General features: G+C 41.6%; 1 long non-coding RNA gene across 1 annotated transcript; it reads right to left on the bottom strand.

Moving 5' to 3' along the window:
• Positions 1–19,955: 19,955 nt before the first annotated feature.
• LOC139544667 (uncharacterized) lies at positions 19,956–22,087 on the bottom strand. Its single transcript, XR_011668913.1, has 3 exons — positions 21,744–22,087; positions 20,647–20,775; positions 19,956–20,524 (listed from the first exon to the last, which is right to left on the bottom strand). It is a non-coding gene; the product is annotated as an uncharacterized lncRNA (long non-coding RNA).
• Between the last annotated feature and the right edge of the window lie 501 nt (positions 22,088–22,588).

The raw sequence follows: 22,588 nt of genomic DNA, 5'->3' as shown, positions 1-22,588 counted from the left end.
CATATGAAAGCATGTGCTCTGCAGCTATTCATCCCAACAGGGCTGGTGCTCTCTCCATCTTTCTATCTCTGCACTCCACAGCTGCTCTGATATGTGCAGTGTGTATGTGTGGAGGGGCGGGGGGGGGGGGGGGGTGACAGAGGATACTTTAATTTCCCTGTTTCACAATCTTTCCTTCTCTTTCCCCCTTCCACCAAACCCCGGTTGCCCCCCGGTTGCCCCCCGTCTCCACCCGTTTTACAAGGGCTCTGTTCCAACCACATGGCTCTTCTCAAGTGTCTTTTCAACACTAACGGCCCCCTCTCTCTCTTCATAGTGAGCTGAAGATGCCCTAGGAGCAGCAGATGGTGCTGAGGGAGGGGGATGTGACATCTTCCACTACCCCTAGTCTGCAGTACCAGTGAGATTCTGTTTGGTTCTATTTTTAGGGACAGTCAATTAAATGATTCGATTGGAATGATTAAACGGTCAATGAATGACTACCTTTTTACTTGATAATCTTAATCGCATGGACTACAGCTCTCTGGACCCTAACCAATAAACGTGTGCACACACAAGTACACACACACACTCTCGCACATGCGCATGTACACACACACACACACACACACATACACACAGACACTTTTCCCCGCCTCCTCAGCTATTCATATGCAAATCACCAGTGGTTGGCTTTATCTCATATCCTCTTTGAATTCATGATTAATCTGATAATTAATTTTCATATGTTTCACAACATAAAGATATGCTAAATCCTCTAATTATGTACTGTGAATAATACTGGTCAGCTCCATGACTGCATCACTATCATTTTTATAAAAACGATTTATCCTTATCTTGCTTGCCTGTGCTTGAAATTCTTCCTAATTTACTGGGTTGTACTGTATATCCAAACACCGCTATCTCCCAGACAGAGCAGAATGGCAGCAGGTGGTAGGTGAATGCATTGGTTAAGTGAGTGTGTGTATGTTACAGTGTATTCAGTACCAATATCAGTGTAAGGGTGTGTTTGTGAGTGTGTGATGCCAGTGTGGGTGTTTATGTGGTGGGGTTTCTAGTTTGGTCATGTCTAGTGCTGTAACCATGGAGCCCAGTGCTGACATGTTGTCAACTGTTGCCAAAACACGGCTCCTCAACCAGACAATCCTGAGGTAAATCTGAAGCCCCCCCCCCCACACATACACTCACTCCTGAACCCCCCTATCCCCTCTTGTAACTCTCCTCAGCTCTGTCTGTCTGTCTGTCTGTCTGTCTGTCTGTCTGTCTGTCTGTCTGTCTGTCTGTCTGTCTGTCTGTCTGTCTGTCTGTCTGTCTGTCTGTCTGTCTGTCTGTCTGTGTCTGTCTGTCTGTGTCTGTCTGTCTGTGTCTGTCTGTCTGTGTCTGTCTGTGTCTGTCTGTCTGTCTGTCTGTCTGTCTAGTGTTGGGAGGGGTCTGTAAGGATTTGCTGAGGAGGCTGGGCTTGCCAGCTGTGCTCTGAGGGGCTCCCGGAGGGGAGGGGTTGGTCTTGGCCCACATTAGATGGCTAATGTGGTTGTAGCCCCCCCCCCAAAAAAAAATCCAAGCTCAGCCACCACTCTTACACCCTCGTCAAAGGGTAGGGTGCGGAAGAGGGGCATTACACAAAGGTGCATTGATACCCCCCTTTTGTTTCATCTCTGAAAGAATGGTGAGGTCCAGGAGCAGCTGCCGTGGCTGCAGAGGAGATTTGAGACGGTCCTTTTCACAAACACAAAGTCTAGACCAGAGTGTGCAGGGTGGAGGGGTGCAGGGAAGGAGGAAGAGGGGGGGTAGAGTAGAGGGCGGGTGCGGGATTTATGTACAAAACGAAAGGCACACTTTGCCAGGACAATGTGGGCTCTCCATTGAAAGGAGAGAGGGAGAGCAGAGGGATGGGTGGAGCTGCTAGTATGGGTTGGGTTGGAAGAGAAAGAGCCTTTAAGGATGGTAGGCATTAAGGGGAGCCCATCAGTCACAGCACAAAGGATTCCCAGAGGACAGCCATATGGGAGCAGGCATCTCATCTGTTCAGGGATCACTATCACTAGTCTAGTAGAGCCAGGCCTTTACTAACCAACAGCAGCTCAGCCCCTGCACCCATTGCACTCCCCAACCATAACCAATACCACGGGTTCTGATTGGAAATGGATGAAGTGTTTCTCTGCTCTTAGTAAAGCTTCTCTTCAATTAGTTGAGCTATCATGTACCTTTAGTTGGTGATTCATTGTTTTAATTGCCTCCCTTAATTTTAGGTCTTGTAGTATTCTTAAAAAGTAATGAAAGTCAGTTGTAGTTTTTCCTCTTTTGATATTTAAAGTGTTGTACCCCATGCAGATCTATATGGATACAGTAGACAGTTAACTGTCCCTGAGCTTAGTGACATTGATTTGGATCTTTAGATAAATGAAATGTAAAATGTAGATACCTGTATTATTTACACTATTAGGAATACATTGAGGAATGACTTACCTGTTTTCTGAGTATATAAAAGTTGTTTTGTTTTCAGTATACTGCGCAAACAAACGCAATAATATCCAGGAGAATGTTGAAAACACAGTTCTATTTTCTAAATCAAATCAAATCCCTCAGTGCACAATAAACGTAAACAAACTGGTCACGCGCTGTGAGTTTAGACTCAGAAAACGCACCACCATTCAATGATTATACACCTGCCTTCCTGACTAGCTCTCAGATGTGTGTGATCTGCCATCTGGTGAAAAAAATCAAGTACTGCAGACATTGCTATTGCCAAGTCCACTTTGCTGCTTCTCTCTTGTGTTGAATCAGAGAACTGTCATTGGCTACAACTGACTACAAGGCAAAGCGCCACCCAGTGGACAAAAACAACACCTAATTTAATTTATAATTAAATTACTGCTCAGCTAAACCGCTATACTGTGTTCATTCCATTTACACAGCTTTAGTTCGTTTACAGAACATTGCCGTTAAAATAAAAGCTAATCATTTTTATGCCATTCCATTAACCATGATTTATTTACATAGGTTTTTCTATTGTGTTATTGACTGTACGTTTGTTTATATGTAACTCTGTGTTATTGTTTTTGTCGCACTGCTTTGCTTTATCTTGGCCAGGTCGCAGTTGTAAATGAGAACTTGTTCTCAACTGGCCTACCTGGTTAAATAAAGCTGGAAAAAAAATCAAAATAAATGTAAGCACCAATTATCATGTTGTATATAGTAGAAGAGTCAGGGTCATTTCAATGTGACCCTGACACATTTGGTTATATCATGAGCTCAGAGAAGGTAAGGAGAAGAAGAGTGATTTCTCATGTCAACAGCTCATTAGTAAGCTATAAAAATAAGTGAAGAGAGTCGCACACACTATATAAATAAACTCCAAGTCATTTATTGTGTAAAACACCAACGTTTCGCCTTCACTGTGCCTTCTTCAGGGTAATGTCATGAATGCTTGAACCAGGTTATGTAGACAAACAGTGCAATTAGTGCAACCAACGACAATAGTGAGGGGTGTGTCATACTTATTAGGTTGATTAGAATTAATTGAGTGAAACTGTTAAAAAGACAATAGTTTACAGCATATAGAATATATTAGGCTATTGTTATCATATGGAAACATATTTATATATTGTACATAATATTAGCATCAACATACATTGTTTAATTTAATTTCACACAAATATGTAATTGTTTCCAATTTCATAAAATTGTTGTTATATGTAATCTTTTGGTTCAACCATAATGCATAATAAGCATCATCAACAGGGGACACATATTGGGTGTACTCTGATAAGCTGTAGAAAAAATATATTGTTCATAAAGAAGAGAGTAGAACGAAGGATTGTTCATTAGAAGGGACTGAGATCAAAGTCAATATTCAGACCACTAGGCGTCCATGTTTTTAAATATCCAGTAGGCTTCCCTCTGTATTAGTAGGATCTCGATGTTACCCCCTCTCCTTGGTAAACATGCTCAATGTCTGTGTATTTGAGGGAGGAGATTGGATGGTTAGCTTCAACAAAGTGAGCTGCTACTGGATAGTCAGTGTTCTTACACCTGATCGAGCTGCGGTGTTCAAATCATATCAAAGTGTATTTGTCACATGTGCCGAATACAACAGGTGTAGACCTTACAGTGAAATGCTTACTTACAGGCTCTAACCAATAGTGCAAAAAAGGTATTAGGTAAACAATAGGTAAGTAAAGAAATAAAAACAACAGTAAAAAGATAGTGAAAAACAGTAGCGAGGCTATATACGGTAGCGAGGCAATAAAAGTAGCGAGGCTACATACAGACACCAGTTAGTCAGGCTAATTGAGGTAGTATGTACAGTACATGTAGATATGGTTAAAGTGACTTTCCATATATGATAAACAGAGAGTAGCAGCAGCGTAAAAGAGGGGTTGGGGGGTGCACACAATGCAGATAGTCCGGGTAGTCCATTTGATTAGCTGTTCAGGAGTCTTATGTCTTGGGAGTAAAAACTGTTGAGAAGCCTTTTTGTCCTAGACTTGGCACTCCGGTACCGCTTGCCATGCGGTAGTAGAGAGAACAGTCTATGACTGGGGGGCTGGGGTCTTTGACAATCTTTAGGGCCTTCCTCAGACATTGCCTGGTGTAGAGGTCCTGGATGGCAGGCAGCTTAGCCCCAGTGATGTACTGGGCCGTACGCACTACCCTCTGTAGTGCCTTGCGGTCGGAGGACGAGCAATTGCCGTACCAGGCAGTGATGCAACCAGTCAGGATGCTCTCGATGTTGCAGCTGTAGAACCTTTTGAGGATCTCAGGACCCATGCCAAATCTTTTCAGTTTCCTGAGGGGGAATTTGCTTTGTCGTGCCGTCTTCACGACTGTCTTGGTGTGTTTGAACCATTCTAGTTTGTTGGTGATGTGGACACCAAGGAACTTGAAGCTCTCAACCTGCCCACGACAGCCCCGTCGATGAGAATAGGGGCGTGCTCGGTCCTCCTTTTCCTGTAGTCCACAATCATCTTCTTAGTCTTGGTTACGTTGAGGGAGAGGTTGTTATTCTGGCACCACCCAGCCAGGTCTCTGACCTCCCTATAGGCTGTCTCGTCGTTGTCGGTGGTCAGGTCTACCACTGTTGTGTCGTCTGCAAACTTAATGATGGTGTTGGAGTCGTGCCTGGCCATGCAGTCGTGGGTGAACAGGGAGTACAGGAGGGGACTGAGGATCAGCGCATTTGCACATTTAACATGTTGATAGAAATTTGATAGAACTGATTTAAGTTTCCCTGCATTAAAGTCTCTGGCCACTAGGAGTGCAGCCTCTGGGTGAGGTGTTTCCTGTTTGCTTATTTCCTTATACAGCTGACTGAGTGCGGTCTTAGTGCCAGCATCTGTCTGTGGTGGTAAATAAACAGACACGAAAAGTATAGCTGAAAACTCTCTAGGCAAGTAGTGTGACCTGCAATTCATCACAATATACTCTACTTCAGGTTAGCAAAATCTAGAGACTTCCTTAGATTTCGTGCACCAGCTGTTGTTTACAAATACAGCACCAGCTGTTGTTTACAAATACAGCACCAGCTGTTGTTTACAAATACAGCACCAGCTGTTGTTTACAAATACAGCACCAGCTGTTGTTTACAAATATGCACAGACCGCCCCCCGTGCTGTTCTAGCTAGCCGGTGCAGCGTATATCCCGCTAGCTTAATATTAATTTCGTCATTCAGCCACGATTCCGTGAAACATAGGATATTACAGTTTTTGATGTCCCGTTGGTAGGATATTCGTGATCGTACCTTGTCTAATTTATTGTCCAATGATTGCACGTTGGCGAGTAGTTTTGACGGTAACGGCAGCTTTCTCAGTCACCTTCTGCGGGTCCCCACGAGGCATCCCGCTCTGTGTCCTTTGTACCTGCAGCTCTTCCTCTTGCAAATAACGGGGATGTTGGCCCTGTCGGGTGTTTGGAGAATGTCCTGTGCATCCTGCTTGTTGAAGAAAACATCTTTGTCTAATCCGAGGTGAGTGATCGCTGTCCTGATATCCAGAAGCTCTTTTTTGCCGTAAGATACGGTTGCAGAAACATTATGTACAAAATAAGTTACAACCAACACGGGGAAAAAAACACATAATAGCACAATTGGTTGGGCGCCCGTAAAACTGCTGCCATTTCTTCTGGCGACATTTTATACTATGTGTTGTTATGTGTTGTTTTAAATGTCTTTTTGTTTGTCCTGCGTAGGCTTTCTCACATGAACAGGTGATGAGATAGATTACTCCCTTTGTCTAGCATGAGATGATACCCCGAACATGGATTTTTTTTACCTGTATGTGGGTGTCTGGAGAAGGATGTTTTTGTAGTGCTATTGCACTGTGCATATGAGCCACATTTGTAGTTCCCATTTGTAATGGGTGTCAAGAGTGTCTGATTGGGTTCAGGTGGCAGGTCAGATCCCCAAACAGCTCATCAGTAACATTAGACTGCCTGAAGGCACATTGGACAGGAAATGTCAGAACTGGACACTTCCTGTGTCAAATGGACCATCCACAGTGAGGAGGAGGAACGGATGGGTTTTCCACAATGTTGTTTACAGAGACAATACTACAGGCCTGTGGTTTTAGCTCTGAGAGACTGACTATGTTACAGGAAGACAGAAGGTAAACCATGCAGCATAGTTGCTTGCTAGGATGAAAACTGGCGATGAGTTTAGGAGAAGATGGATGAATCTGAATATTTATGAGAACTATGTGGAAAAATATATTTATACAGATTATGCAGAGGAGAAATGTGATTGATGTGTTTGATGCCTGAATCCCACAAAGGGCTAGAAGAAGTAAAGTTTGACTCTTCACCTGTGCCAAATACTCACGGCCATACTGCCTAACATGAAAGATGTAAATGTGGATGACTAAATTTCCTATTATTTATCTGTCCATAATTCTTCTGAAGTCAGTCCAGGAGCGCATCTCTTTGCAAATGTATGTGTGCAGCTCAGACACAAATTAAAGCTTACATCACTGTGTGCGTATCATCACGATCATACCTCAAGTAAGTTTTTTGGGCAGTTCCAGGCATTCCAATGCTCTGACTATGATGCTATAGAAGAGAGAGAACCTCAGTAATTCATCACATTCCTCATCATTGCAGAAGACGACCTGAGGTTGCTCTTAGGGGTGTTGCTGTGTCTGAACTGCATCACCATTAGATGGATTTATTTCACTCTGGGCTTATGTCCACCCCAGTTCCCACGCCAACACACGGCTCAGTAGCGACCCTCTCCTCCCTCACAGTCTCTCCGCTCTGCAGATAGACCCAATGGAAGTCATTTCAGAGAGAATTAACACAGGAGGCTAATACTTCCACAGAGCAAATTGGATTTCTGCGCTCGGCTGCCTCCAGAGTATCACTGTATTACAGCGGACCAAAGTCGCTCTCCTCCTGGTCAGAAAGTGGACACATGAGACTAGATCATGACATTTTACCACAATTTATCACCTACACGCTTAGAAAAAGGGTTCCAAAAGGGATCTTCGACTTTCCCCATCCGAGAACACTTTTTTGTTCCATGTAGAACCCTTTTGGGATCCATGTAGAACCCTCTGTGGAAAGGGTTCTACATGGACCCCTAAATAGGTCTACCTGGAACCAAAATGGTTAGTGGGAACTGAAGCCTCTGGCCCTCATAGCACTGTGTGTGTGTGTGTGTGTGTGTGTGTGTGTGTGTGTGTGTGTGTGTGTGTGTGTGTGTGTGTGTGTGTGTGTGTGTGTGTGTGTGTGTGTGTGTGTGTGTGTGTGCTAACTCTGTAAATGATCCTCTGGGAAGTCAGTCGTTTTTCCCGCCATTGTCATTCACTTCTATAATTCTCAAAATTCACGCATAATCAAATAAATGAGCATTTATGCTAATTCCTTATGGCTCAATTATGTTAAAAGCCTGGTTTGACTGACAGACTTAATTACAGTCATAATGTTGGCTGAGATATTACCAGCAAATTACTCTGTAATGGACATGAAAGCCTAGTTCCCTCTAGATGAAGACAGGCTGGCATGAGTAAATACACTTTGATGTGTTTGCAGTGATGAGCTGCCTGTGCCCCAAAGCAGTGATAGGACACCACAGGGGTCAGTGCTGAATGAACTAGCTGAAATAGCTCAAACTAAGGATTTGATGTGCACAGAAAGACAAGGAAGATAATTTACCCTAAAATGTTTTTTCTGTGTTAGGTAATACTGAGTCATCAGACTAATCGTGTCCAGTCCCATATATCAACATATATAGTTTGTTTGCATATCATCCTACTTATGTAAAGATCAAAATGTAGTACTTACTGTACTTTCCAAGCCCTTTATAAGGTTTTCCCTTATAGGATAACAGTAACGTTACTACTAGTGTTAGTCCATTCACGAAGATGACAACACCATTTCATTTTTCTCTTTAATTCCATATAATCCCTCATTTCAAAAATGTAACTGATGTTACCCTATAGAATAACATGAATGTGACAACAACTATTTATAAAGTCTGTCTGGTTAAGTGCCTTCAGAATTTGTTGCAGTAAAGTGCCTTCTCCCTTCTCCATTGTAATATCTAGCATTGTTCTGTTAGTATACTGTGGTGTTCTTGGCATTGCATTGAGACCTATGATGAATGTATTCAAAACAAATGTAAAGTCATTGCATATTTTATGCTCCTCAGATGAATCACACAGTGATGGTCTGTTAGCATGATAGTGAAACACAACCCGTCATTTGCAGTGAGGAATGATGCTCAACACTGGTATTTGGACAACTGCAGGGGGTAATAAATTAATCCAGCGACACAAACACATTAGTTCAGCTCTTTCATCACATTCTCAAACAAGGTAGCGTCCTCCTCTCCTGCGGTGTGGATGACAGTAAATACCAGTCTCTCCCCCCCCCCCCCCCCCCCTCTCTCTCCAAACCAACCACCCTACTTTCATTTTCGTCTTAAGTAACTTTCTGTCTTATGTAACCCTACCAAACGTGACGTATCTTACTAATTGAGTGTACCAAATTTACATTTACTATGTTGCATCTAGTCTATGAGACCAGGCTGGTCTCTCTAACAACTCATATACTATCCTTCTCCTGAACAGGATATGAATCAACAGTCTCTACTGTGCTGCTGCCTCGCTCCTGATAACTCCGTCCAATTAGATCACACAGGGAACACACAGCCAAAAGCCAGCTCTTTTCTAAAGGTGACAAATATTACAATTACCTGCTGCTGCTGCTCGCGGCTTATTGGCTGATCCATCATGGCACTAACGTTAGGTGAAGACAAGGCATATTGGGAATACCTAGATGAATGCATCACTCTGTACTTCAATAAAGGACTGTATACCTGTTTTATTGGAGAATTACCTTGGTTATACAATATAAAATCTGTTGTAAGTTGCCTTTATTATGTGCTTATGCCTCTGGCCCTCACAGGTGCAGGGGGTTATGATGCTAGCCGTTTAGAATTCTCTCGCTCTCTCTCACACTCACTCTCAGAATGTGTACTGCATTCATCCAATGAGGGTTGGACATGTTGTTGCATGTGTGGAGTCCATGTGTGATGTCAGAAAACCATCCATTGAAAATAAACCTCAAGTGCGGGTATGTTTTGATATGTGTGGGTGAGTACAGGAGGCGTAGGTAGAGAGAGATAGATGTATGCCAAAATATACATAGGGTGTTCAGTTACTTTAGTTAGTCTTATAGCAGCTAGTAAGATGACCAGAGGACTCCATTCCATTGAGAGGCCATTCTTAAGGCCAGATTCCATAACACACAAGTGAACGCGGAATATAAAACATCTGTCTACAGAAAACTGAATCCTTAAAACATAATAGATTTGAAATGATATAGTTCCATAAATCGCAAGAACCACACAGAACTAAAAACACAAGAAACACAGATGCCACAGCATATACCCTCCTTCCTAGCCCTTTCCTGCAGTCAAATGACCTAGTGGCCTCATGTGGAATGTTCATATTTTATAAACATTTTTTTTTTTTTAAACACGCCGAAAATCCTGTGATTCTATGTCAAACAGTTTTGTTATACTTCAGTCTTCTGTGATGTATATAAAGTGTAATATTGGGATGAAAACTGAAAATGTAATACATTTCAACTCTATATCTGACATGGTACAGGTGTCTTCTTTTTTGCAAGTTTCAACGTAGATTTGTTTAAGACTACAAAGAAACACTCTTTGTGACCCTGATTTAGTCCACTGCAGTAAAAGGTTAATGAGCTGTGGGACAGAATAGCCGACTACGTATATGTGGTCCTCCCTGCGTCCACAGCACTAAAACTCTTCTAATGTTTTTGTGGACTTTGATTCTTCTTGTCAGTCTGTTAACGGGATTAGAGAATCCAGGACAAACATGTTTATTGGCCTAGATTAGAGCACTGACATGAGAAGGGGGGATTATTGTACTCTCTGAGCTCTAATATCCACCAAGGTTACACACAAACAGGTGTCACTGACTGTAGGCCCACAATATTTACATAATAAAAAAACAAACGATGAACATGGAACAGAAAAAGTCTGTAGCTCAAGACTTAACCCAAGCTCAATCATACATGACATGGGACAGCACCAGCAGCCCAACTTCTCACCTATCTGGTTAGGACAGAATGACAGGGATTTAAATACTTTACCCATAATGCATTCAACCAATGGGAAGCCATTTGACATAATGATTAATTAACATCCAAAAAGTAATGAGTTACAATATAATCATCTTAAGATAATAAACATACATGTTATCATAAGCACACATTTCAATGAAGGTGCTAAACTTATCCTCCCTGTGGGAATTGGCAACCTTTGCACTAGGCTACCCACAACACAGGTTAAACCCTGCATTAATGACCCATCATTGTTAAGAACCCACCACTGTTTGACACACCTCCCTAGGATGACGCATCAGGAACACCTCTCGTATAAAGGGGTTGTTTCACCAATTGAGTACTTTTTGGATTTAAGTAACTTAGTAAAACAAAAACAAAATTAATTTCACTACATTTTTACATTCTGTCATAAAAAGCTCAAACTAAATTCATCCGCTGCTCTATGTTCACTACATACTTCAGTCTGAGACTGCCATCGTTGAAGTCATTTGTAGCGGCGTCAAACTGAAGGGTGCATCATCAGCGATTGCATCATCTCTAACCAATCAGAGAATCAAAGCCAATGACACATTTTTTAAACACCGATTTATTGACCTGTGTTCTGGCTCTGGTCCAACCCATCGGTTGCTGGGACCAATTAGAACGGTTAAAATGTGTTTGTGTTCCATTGTCGGGGATGTACTCCGTGGGCGTGGCGTAGAGTTTGGCTGGAGCAAGGAGTCTGGCTAGCCTGGCAAGGTGATGTACATCAGGGAGCTGATCAAGTGGGCTAGTACAACTACAGGTAAGGAGTGAAGTTCAAGTTGGAATATGTGAACTATCTTACCACATTTACACTTTAGAGTGAGTCTTTTCTGTATTTATCTGCATATACTTGGAGAGAATGACTTTCTCTGTCATTGACTGTTTGATAAGAGTGAGACAATGAATGCATACAGACCTGTCGTTGGCCTCTATTAGGCTACTATGTAGTGACTGCATTGTATCAAGCAGTGATATCCCCTGTTGTTGGAGAGTAGCTCGATCGTGACAGACTTTATTATTTCCTTTCATATTGACATAATGACAAAAAAGAAGTTGGCCACTTGTTTCTGGCAGCATATGAACCTCTATATCAACATATTTTTGTACCATACCTGACTCCTGCCAGATGAGCCCCCCCTGACTCCTGCAAGATGGACCTTGACCTACGAGTAATATAACCTGTCACTCAAAAATCCAAGTAGACTAAAATAGATCATCATTAGTTCTTAATTCTGAAGTAACTCAAATAGATGAAGGTTAATCCTTTTGATTTGTTTACGTTCTAAATCCAGGAGACCACAGAGTTAGCTAAATCTGAATCATTCAGACAAGGATTGATATCCATTCATATGAGTTGGGTATTGGATAAAGTAATGGATGAGCTAGAAATATAGCATGGATTTCTTTACCCACATGCACTGGGTGATTCATTCATCTGGTACATTGGCTGCATGGGGCCTGGGTGACATACCAAAACATTACACAGAAATATATGTTTATCGGGCGTCATTTTAGAATCATATGTTCCAGATTTAATTCAAACTCATTTTTCTGAGAATGGATAATGAAAATGTTAAAACTCATTTGTGACGGGATCAGTCAGATGCTGCAGTTTGCGAGGTCAGCCATAACTCAGACATTAAAGCACAGTAGGAGGGGATATGCAAGAGGAGAAGAGACAGGAAATATTCTCCCATAGAGGAAATATCATTTATTTCTAAATGAAGAGAAATGTTTTGTCCTCCATTCACTCCTTATCTTCCTCATCATAATCTTTCATGTAAATTATATATTTTGTCATAATTACGATCATTATCATACCCATTACTGTCATTATTACCCTCTTTATGGTCTTCACCATCTTTACCATCGTCACCGTCCTCCTCCAAAGTCTCCCTATAGGACACACAGAGTGTTGCAGTACATGGTAATGTTAAGGTAACTTACAGAATACATGTTTATGTTGCAGTAACTGACAGAATAATGGAAATGTAGGCTTGGCCCTAATCTTTGTGCTCTCTGTCACCTCTGGGTCTGCATGGCAAATGTCCCAGGAACACGTGGAAAACACAAAGGACAATGATTTAAGGACCAGTACACACTTCCTCTGAGGGCACAAAATGTAGCTCTCTCTCTCACACAGTATCCAGATAACTGATTACTGGAATGTGTGATAGAATAATACTACTGCAGCCATGATTGGTATCTATTTGAAACTTCTTCCTTGAATAGAACTCTAATGCCGTCTACAGTATGTGGATGTATGATCTCTGTGGTAACTTGTGTCTATCTGTACAGAGTGAACTCTAAGTTACTCTATGCAAAGGGATTATTGTCTCTAGGAATTCTATCTTTTTACATTGGTCTCATCCCCCACACAAGCCTTTAGATGCCGTGACATCCTGTTGAGTTTGGGCCTGGGTGATCATGTTACTGTAAACTATCGTTTGATTGGTCAATGGTGGTTGGTTTTGGTTTGGAAGAGTTACACCTTCAAATGTAATGCGTCACTTCCTCAAGCCATGTATGCTGTATACCATTGAAAGATTAGTGGAATCTGTGTGGGTAGCTGGACAGGTAGGATGACTGACAGTGAAGGTGAACAGGTGGTCACGTGTCAGGTGACAGAAGAATGGGATGAGACTGAGGCAGGAATTCCTTTAACCATAAAGTGGTATATTTACTGAGTAGTCTGTGCTGCATAACAAAGGAAACAAAACAACATGTATCCAATCAAATTCATAATCACAAAGATCAAATCATAACAATCATTCATTATTAACATAATTAGGGAATTCAACAATCCAGTTTATTAAGAAGTCAATAGTAATCACCCGTGAGTCATTTAGGCTCTTAACTATTTATCATAAATCATGAAATAAATACAAACAGTGAATGGTCATTCAATCTATAATCTCCTTTAGTTTGATATCAAAGTAGATCAGTTAGCAAACAATGACGTTTCTCATTTCACCCTTTCAATTGTCTTCATGTGTACATGTAATTAATTGAATTACATATTAACCCTATAGATTGCATAATTGGCCTATGAGGATCCGTGTGGACGCGATCATTTACAATTCACATTACACAATATGTTTGAAGCGCGCGCTCCAAGCCGCGCTCCGCGGTAATAGCTATAAACAATAACTGATGGCCCACTCTCCCGATCGCAACAGATAGTTCAGATGAAAGGTAACAGAGTCGGTGGACTTACGTGGATTCATGGACGCACAGAACTTCTCAAGCAGACGGAGTTAAGGAAGAGAAAGCAGCGAGATCAGGCGATGCCGTTTTCCTCCTTTTATGTGGATGAGATCTGTCCGTCATTGCCACCTGACCTAATTAAAGCGCCCCTGGCCCAACTGAGTAAGTGGCCATGAATTAAAGGATTATTCCACCAACTCCATGGGCCTTTTCTACAGCCACCCTGGAAATTTGTTAAATTCCACACTCCTCAAAAAGGCTCATTGCTCCCCGTCCTCCGTCATCTCAGGGAGAGGAATTAGTCGAGCAACTGGCCTAATATATGTCCGGTTCTTTAACTGGATCTCCACTGATCTAACGCGACCATCGGTCCCAGGCATGGTCTTAGTGATACGTCCCACCGGCCAGGAGGCTCGAGGCAGCTGAGGGTCCACCACCATTACTACTTGGCCAGTTTCCAGGCTGGCCATTTCTCTCCGCCATTTCCCTCTGTGCTGTAGGCTTGGTAGGTAATCCCGAATGAATCGGGCCCAGAAATGGTCAGCCAAGATCTGGCTGTGTCGCCACCGGCGTCTGCCAACGAGGTTGGTATCAGCATACATGGCTTGAGGAAGTGACGCATCTCGGCGTCCCATCAAGAGCATATTCGGTGTAACTGGATCGGGGTCAGCGATATCTGCAGAGAGATATCCCAAAGGTTTGGAGTTCAATATCCCTTCCACCTCTATCAGGACGGTCCGCAAGACAGTTTCAGTGACAGTTTGGTCCCCTAGGACGACTCGTAAGGCCGTCTTTACAGATTTGATCTCTCGCTCCCATGTTCCTCCAAAATGAGGAGCTCCTGGAGGGTTAAATTTGAATAAGATTTGTTGGTCCATCAGCTGATCCTGGAGGCTGGGTTCCATGGCTTGGAAGGCTTCCTCCAACCTGGCTTCTCCTGCCTTGAAGTTTGTGCCTCTGTCAGCCAGGATCTCGTAGGGTTTCCCCCGTCGGGAGATAAACCGCCGTAGGGCCATGAGGAAGGCTTCAGTATCCAAACTCTCCAGTAGGTCCAGGTGGACACACCTAGTCGTCAAACACTTGAATAGAATGGCCCAGCGCTTTTCCACTCGACGACCTAGCTTGATCGTCAAGGGGCCAAAGCAATCTACTCTGACCAGAAGGGTGGTTTGAGAAGGCGCAAGCGAGCAGGGGGTAAGGAAATCACAGGAGGCTGCTGAGGAGAGGACGGCTCATAATAATGGCTGGAACGGAACGAATGGAATGGCATCAAACACCTGGAAACCATGTGTTTGATGTATTTGATACCATTCTGCTAATTCCACACCAGCCATTACCACAAGCCTGTCCTCCCCAATTAAGGTGCCACCAACCTCCTGTGACTTAAGCTTTATGCCTTGTATGTGATTTCATTCATTTAGCTAAGTAAATAAATATCTTCTTCAAAGTTATTAAATATCTGCTTCAAGAGATGGTCTGATGAATGCATAGCTGCCGAAACACATTAGCCTACCCGAAAGGTAGAAAGGTCATCTTGTCATTTAAAAAAAATTTTTTTTGGAGAGCCACCGTTTCCCAATGTTCTTCAACTTGGAATTTAATTTGAAGTCAATGTCATATATGGCAGAGAACTCAGCAATTAAAGCGATATCGTGCACCTGTTACCCACTCCACAACAAATGATTAAATATATGCCTTTAGTTAAATATATGCCTTTAACTCATTGCCTAATGCTTGCTTGCATGTTCTTTATGGAGTCAGATAAAAATGGTAGTCACCTGGAATGCATTTAATTAACAAGTGTGCCTTATTAAAAGTTAATTTGTGGAATTTCTTTCCTTTTTAATGCGTTTCAGCCAATCAGTTGTGTAGGAATGGTATACAGAAGATAGCTCTATTTGGTAAAAGACCAAGTCCATATTATGGCAAGAACAGCTCAAATAAGTAAAGAGAAATGACAGTCTATCATTACTTTCAGACTTGAAGGTGGGATTTACAAAAAACCTTTTGCGAAAAACAATGTGAAAAACTTCAAGCGCTATGATGAAATTGGCTCTCATGAGGACCACCACAGGAAAGGAAGATCCAGAGTTACCTTTGCTGCAGAGGATAAGTTCATTAGTTACCAGCCTCAGAAATTGCAGCCCAAATAAATGCTTAACCAGCATGACTACCACAGCCTTCAGCAGCGATACGCCATCCCATCTGGTTTGCACTTAGTGGGACAATGACCCAACACACCTCCAGGCTGTGTCAGGGCTATTTGCCCAAAAAGGAGAGTGATGGAGTGCTGCATCAGATACCCTGGCCTCCACAATCACCAGACCTCAACCCAATTAAGATGGTTTGGTATGAGTTGGACGGCAGAGTGAAGGAAAACCGGCCAACCTGTGCTCAGCATATGTGGGAACTCCTTCAAGACTGTTGGAAAAATATTCAAGGTGAAGCTGGTTGAGAGAATGCCAAGAGTGTGCAAAGCTGTCATCAAGTTTAACACTTTTTTGGTTACTACATGATTCCATATGTGTTATTTCATAGTTTTGATGTCTTCACTATTATTCTACAATGTAGAAAACAGTAACAATAAAGAAAAACCCTTGAATGAGTAGGTGTGTCCTAACTTTTGACTTGTACTGTATATACTGTATATAATATAGTTATACGATAAATATTACCCCACTAAAGAAACACTTGAGTAATTGAGGGATACAAAGTATATTGAAAGCAGATGCTTCCACACAGGTGTGGTTCCTGTGTTAATTAAGCAATTAACATCCCGTCATGCTTAGTTAGGGTCATGTGTATTTTGACCATTATTTTGGCTACCATGGCTATGCTCCAATCGGATGACAATGCCCCCATCAACAGGGCACGAGTGGTCACTGAATGGTTTGAAGAGCATGAAAATTATGTAAACCATATGCCATGGAAGTCTCAGTCACCAGATCTCAACCCAATTGAACACTTGTGGGAGATTCTGGAGCGGTACCTAAGACAGCATTTTTCACCACCATAAACAAAACATCAAATTATGGAATTTCATGTGCATGAATGGTGTCACGTCCCTCCAGTAGATTTCCAGCCACTTGTAGAATCTATGCCAAGGTGCATTGAAGCTGTTCTGGCTAGTGGTGCCCCTATCCCCTATTTTAAGACACTTTATGTTGGTATTTCCTTTATTTTGTCATTTACCTGTATGTTGAGAACAGTTCTTCCCAGAGAACATTATCAAACATCAAACACAGGCCCTAAAAGCCATGCTAAGGCTACATAAATGTTTGTGACCACACAGTGTCGGAACTAGAGTTTTATACATGGGGTGGCCAGGGGGTGGCCAAGGCTACTTCAGGGGGTCCATAGACCATGACAGAAAATGTGTGTGTAACCCTAACCTGGCATCTAAGGAGCATGAATGAATCCTATGATTGCTGATTAGAGGTAGAAGTGATCATTCACTTAACCTGGAGTTCCTCAATGTGGCAGATAGTGAAGTAACCCTTTTGGACCACACAAAAATCCTTTAACATACTATGAATAGTCAGTGTCTCTACCTCGGAACTGCAACTCAATTTATTTCTCTCTCTCTCTCACACACACACACACACACACACACACACACACACACACACACACACACACACACACACACACACACACACACACACACACACACACACACACACACACACACACACACACACACACACACACACAGTACTGTACTCACATACTGGAGAGACTTGGGTCACTCTGTTTTCATGAATATATAATCTGGGTCTATAAGTGTTGAACATCCAAAATATTTTCAGAAAATAAAGCTCAAGCACCAAGGAGATAAGATTGCAATGTTTGTAGCCCACAAATGCTTAGTTTATTTACAAAAAAATACATTTACAATAAATCACACTGCAATTTGACATACCAGGTATCAAGCAGAAATGGACATGAAAAATTAAAATTATTTTGGTGTCCATTCATATTACAAACTTACAGTATCATATTTATGCTCATATATATTATGTTAACTAATAGCAAAGACAAGTTTTGGAATTGGCCTAATCAAGACCAAATTAAATCTGTGTGACATGATTTTCTTTGGATTTATAATTTTAGAATGTCAGTGTACTAGTTAGTACACGGTGCAGGTTTTAATCATGACCAGAGGGACCGCCTAAGTGCCAAATTATCCTAGGTAGATTTAAAACAGCATAATTATGCAGTTCTGGTGAGAACTGGCAAAATGTTTCACAAACTCATTCATGTTGAGGGAGCGTGCCCTTCTTGACTCAACACTGATAATTCCGAGGTGACTTAACCTGTCATCAACCATTGTTGTCCTAAGGTGGGTTTTAATCATTTTTAAAGCTGAGAAGCTTCTCTCGCAAGAAGCACTGTGTAACAACAGAAATCTTACAAAGTTGAAATAGCTCATGGAAGACCTCTTTATAAGGCTCTAGAAACACAACAAAGTCAAGGAGAGTAGATGGTCTGTCCCTTCCACTTTTCACTCCCCTATCAAGAAGCCTCTTGGTTTGATGAACCTCATCTTTGAGGTCCTCTAAATCTGACTCAAAGGTCTGAGCAAAGGCAAACAGAGGCTCCTCACTAAAGACTGTTGTACTTTTTGGGTTGAGAGACTGGACCCCTTGCATTATCTCGCAAATCTTCTTTGAAAAAACGCCCCTGCGACACAGCTGTAGGACTGTCAAGCACCTGATAAAAGATAGCTCTTTGGAAGCTCTCACCATCACTTTGGTCACTATTTTTCTGTCCTACAGTGCTCATCATCAATGAGTTGTGAGTTCTTAAGCTTGTTTTAGGCTGTCTTTTACACACTGTTTGTACACTTATTTTGCAGTGCTCTGCAATCTCTTCAACCTCTTTCCATATTTCTCCAAAGTAACCCTCACTTCTGTAGTCCTGTAATGTGTCTGTAAGGGCACCTACTAGATCCACAGCCCTTGCTAGGTCAAGAGAGCTTGATTGGAGCATGTCAGAAAGACATTTGGCATCACCAAGCACTTTACAAAAGGTAACCAAAAGCCCAATGAAATGTAAATCTATCTGAGAAAGAAGGCCCCTTGCCTCCACTGATCTATCACCACTATTTTCAAGTGTGATATCCTGTAGCGCTCTCAGAACTGCTGGAAGCCTGTCCCTCAGATTACGGCATGCCATGTATCTGCATGCCCACCTTACATCCGTAAGTCTCTGTAGTTCCCTGGGCTGCTGCTGTGGATACAGCTCTTTCTGAACTGCAAGCCATATGAGATGAACGTACGAGCCAGATACAAAGTTATAAAGCTTCTGCAGGAGAGCAAAAAAGTGAACTGCCTCAGGCGCTGATTTTACAGCATCGACAAGAACCAAATTCAAACAATGTACATTACAGTGCACATAAAATGCAAATCTTGTACTGTTTTTAATCCGTGCAGACACAGCAGAATGCTTTCCGCTCATGACGGATGCACTGTCATAGCCCTGCCCCACAAGATTATTTCTGTAGTCCAGACCATGTTTTTCAAGACAATCAATTATCATTTTTGTTAGACCTGCTGCATCTAAGCTTTCAGCTGACTGAAAGTGTAGATAGCTTTCGGGGATGGCCCCGTTGTAATTGTACCTCACAACTAAAGACATTAGTTATTTTTTCTTTAAATATTTGGTTTCATCTGCAATTACACTATAAACTTCTCTTATTTCACTTTGTACCATTTCAGCTAAGCCCTCAAGAACTTTGTTCTGGATTTGGTGGCTTGTGTACTTAGCATTGCCACATGCAATCATCATTTTCTATATGAATTGGTCATGCTTTGCTGTTTCTTCTAAGATTGTAAAAAAAATACACTTGCTGTGAGAGTCATTAGACTCTCGATGACCTCTCTGCGCTATATTTTGAGTGGCAGTTAACAGGAGCACATCTGCAATTGTTTTAATGTAAGTACAGTTTTTCTCCACTTTCTTTTTCTGGTCCTCATTTATGACATCTAACATTTATGAGTTGCTGTCAATATCCCTTTTATGCTGATTCCAAGCATACATAGCATTGATATGATGCTTTGCTTTTGAATGGAGCTTAAACCTGTAACGATTCTCGTCTGGTGAAGGAGAAGAGGACCAAAATGCAGCATGGTAAGTGTTTGTCATATTTTAATTGAAAACTGAACACTACACAAAATAACAACGATGAGAAAATGAAACAGTTCTGCAAGGTGAACAGACACTAAACAGAAAATAAACACCCACACCTAAAATGGGGAAAACAGGCTACCTAAGTATGATTCTCAATCAGAGACAACGATCGACAGCTGCCTCTGATTGAGAACCATACCAGGCCAAACACAGAAATACAACAACATAGAAAAAGGAACATAGACTACCCACCCCAACTCACGCCCTGACCAAACTAACACAAAGACATAAAAAAGGAACTAAGGTCAGAACGTGACAAAACCCAGAATCTTTAAACAGCGCCTTTTTCCAGTTACAAAAACCTTACTGTGATGTGAAGGCAGATTCAGGTGTATTGGGCAGAGAAAAATGCCTACATGCGAAACAATAAGTGGATCCTTGACTTACAGAATATTCAAGCCATGAATTGTCCTTATACCAGGAGCTGTTGAAAGCCCTTTTCCTAGTACCATGCTGAGTTCTGGGAAATGTTTTCAAACATGGATGTTTTCAAAATTAGATCTTGAATGTCTGAAATACACGTTAAATAATGTGTCATATCTCTATGGAAATGTATAATTAAGGGATCCAGAAGATTATATACTAACAGCTGTTAACTAAAATGTGTAGTTTAGAGTATAGGCCTGTCCTACCATTGGGTCCTTTTGGAACAGCATATCTGGTGCTTTATGCAGTTGGGAGGGTCTCGATGACATCTCCTGGCAGCTCTGGCTCACTGTCTTGCTCAGAGCCAGAGGTCTCTGTGTCATCCCTTGATACATCTATTACATTAAAATAACACAAGAACCATTAGTGTATAATCACAATAAAATGCCACAGCCATCAAAACAAGAACACACATGAATCAACAACCAACATTTTAAAGTGAGGCTTAATCTGACAAAATCATCTATTACAAACTGAAGCTAAACTTAAATTCTGAACTGGGCATGTGACTGACTGCCTGGTAGATGCTCTGACCTGGTGGTGGTAGACTGGGTCCTTGTGAAGTCTGACCACACTGACTCTGACTAGCCTCAGGTAGGGAGCTGCTCTGGGGTCCAGTGGGGATGCAAGGGCTGGGGTCTGTTTGCACCTGATCTGCCTGTTTGTGCTTCTTTAAAAATAAGTCTCTCCCTTTCTTTTCATGTTTAATTGACCCTATGCAAAAACAAGACAGTCTATGGTTACATCTAAGCATCCAATTTCCCTTATTTTAGTCCAATCTCAATCTTAATTACAAATCCCCATTATCATAACTGTACCTTAAAATCAACTACCAGCCTAAGTTACTAGTTATATCATGGCTAGCCCTACTTTGCAGTAAGTAACTTAGCTAGCTATACATTTCTTCCCCCTTACGATAGCAAACATTTTATCTGCAAATTGTGGTAATCTTTTGAGTAACATTAACAGATTGATAATAACAATTGTTAGATTTGAGTTCAAGTACGAAAATCTAACTGAGTTAATGGATTTCAAATTGCTGAATGTTAACTTGCTGAACACTGACAGCTGTAGCTCATTAGCTCAACATTCGTATACTGTAAGTTACGACACTGCACTGTATATGCGTGTATTACTAGTACAGATGTAAACATAATGTTAGGCTAAATTGGGAACCGATCTCTCTTATCTGATTAACTGTCTGTTAATGAAGCCAAAGGTCTAACGTTAACTTACACAGCGACTCAACTTTCGTAAAAGCTGTTCAGGAAACCTAAACCCGATGCTTAACCTTAAAACTTACTTCAAATATGATGCTTTCACCAATCGCGAAAAGAGCTTGTAGAGCCGTGGAAATATTCTCTCTTCTTCTGTATGTTCTTCTTATTCTTATGTATCTCGCAACCAACATTAATATTCTCTGTTCCTCGTCCTTGATTTGAAAACTTCAAAATAAACGCTTCCTTCAACAAGAGGTGAAATGAGATGTCAATCAACATCAAATTGCCGGACACCCCTCTGGCTACGCCTCTGCCTCCACAGACCCTAAAATTGGTTGTGAAGGTCAAATTATCTTGTATTTCTGCTCACCAGTCGTTATTAAATGACCGTGACAGCCATAAGATACAACAATAGTTTCATTCTGGAGTTGTTTTCATACATTTCTGAGAAAAGTTGCAATTTTTCTCCCATAGTGTGTGTTAATGTTCGCCTAAGGAGTCTGTACCCAGGAGCATACCAGACAATATGTGACTATGGGTATATACTCTAAATGTTCCCTCGTTTCATTTTAACCAGACCCTGCTAGACTGTTTATAAGCTTTTAAACATATTATGTCTGGGCCTAACTCAAAACATGTTTTTTTTATCAGCTAACACAGTTGAGTGGCATTCCCGTGAAACGTTATTCTTCATTTTGGAAGTTCACTCTCGGTCTACCTGGAAAGTGTTTTTTCCAAATTCTGGGAATGAACAGTGATACATGATCCCATTCCAGGCACTTCGTGATCTTCCCAGCCAAAACGAAGCTCTTGTTTTATGGATAAATAAGGGCCAGGCTTGCTCCACGGGATCACAGGAAACATGATTTGAGTTAGTTTTTCGCAGGAAGAGAGGACATAGATACTGCTGGGGACATATGATAAGAGT

Source organism: Salvelinus alpinus, chromosome 18, assembly GCF_045679555.1.
Source record: "Salvelinus alpinus chromosome 18, SLU_Salpinus.1, whole genome shotgun sequence".
Classification (NCBI taxonomy): Eukaryota; Metazoa; Chordata; class Actinopteri; order Salmoniformes; family Salmonidae; genus Salvelinus; species Salvelinus alpinus.
The sequence above is the reverse complement of the archived record's forward strand: the minus strand, read 5'-3'. Positions and strand labels throughout refer to the sequence as shown.